Here is a 282-nt window from a genome sequence, read left to right as displayed (position 1 = left end):
CCGCCGTGTTTTCCACACGACAATACCCACACCAGGTTACCCCGCCCGGCGGGGCAAGGGGTCGCAAACCCCCGCCGTCACCAGGCCGGCAGGACAAGGGGTCACCCACAGCCCTCCCGCTTCGCGGAGAGTTAAAGTTTTGCTGTAATGCCGCCTGGCACAGCCGGGAAGCATGTCCGAACGGGTCACACGCCGCACTGTGCGCCGCGGACGAGGAAACACACCCTGCGGTCACCGGCGGGCTCGACGCCGCCAAGCCACCGGCTCCACTCCCTGCCGCCC

The sequence above is a fragment of the Cariama cristata genome, unplaced genomic scaffold (assembly GCF_000690535.1).
Source record: "Cariama cristata isolate BGI_N322 unplaced genomic scaffold, ASM69053v1 scaffold10238, whole genome shotgun sequence".
Classification (NCBI taxonomy): Eukaryota; Metazoa; Chordata; class Aves; order Cariamiformes; family Cariamidae; genus Cariama; species Cariama cristata.
Note: the sequence above shows the minus strand (reverse complement) of the source record.